This window comes from Alligator sinensis, unplaced genomic scaffold (genome assembly GCF_000455745.1).
Source record: "Alligator sinensis unplaced genomic scaffold, ASM45574v1 scaffold928_1, whole genome shotgun sequence".
Taxonomy (NCBI): Eukaryota; Metazoa; Chordata; order Crocodylia; family Alligatoridae; genus Alligator; species Alligator sinensis.
In genome coordinates this window covers 1,437,863-1,438,279 of record NW_005842229.1, presented here as the reverse complement: position 1 = coordinate 1,438,279, position 417 = coordinate 1,437,863, and positions in this window count along the sequence as shown.

Below are 417 nucleotides of genomic sequence, written 5' to 3'. Positions count from 1 at the left end.
TTTCCCCCTCGCCACAAAATGGCTACGGCAGAGAGGGGGGGGAACTACAGCTCCCAGCATGCCCGCCGCGCGGCCTTCCTCTCGCCTTCCCCCTCCCCTCCGCTTCTCACCGAACGCCAGGGCGCCGTCCCGCCCCCTCCGGGCGCCACGCGGCTCTCGGATTGGCTGCTGCTGGGGGTTGTTTGCGTGGGATCTCCCCTGCTCCCCCCCTTGCCCCCGCCCTCGGTCCCAGGGCTTGTTGGTGTGGGGGGGAGCTGTGGGACGTTGGACTGGGGGCTCGCGCGGGGGAGGGGCACGCAGTGCATTGGGGGTTTTATGGGGGGCACCACTGCCCTGGGGGAGGTATGCATCGAATCGGGAGTTGTATGGGGGCACCAGTGCGCTGGGGGGGGGGGTATGGAATGCATTGGGGGTTGG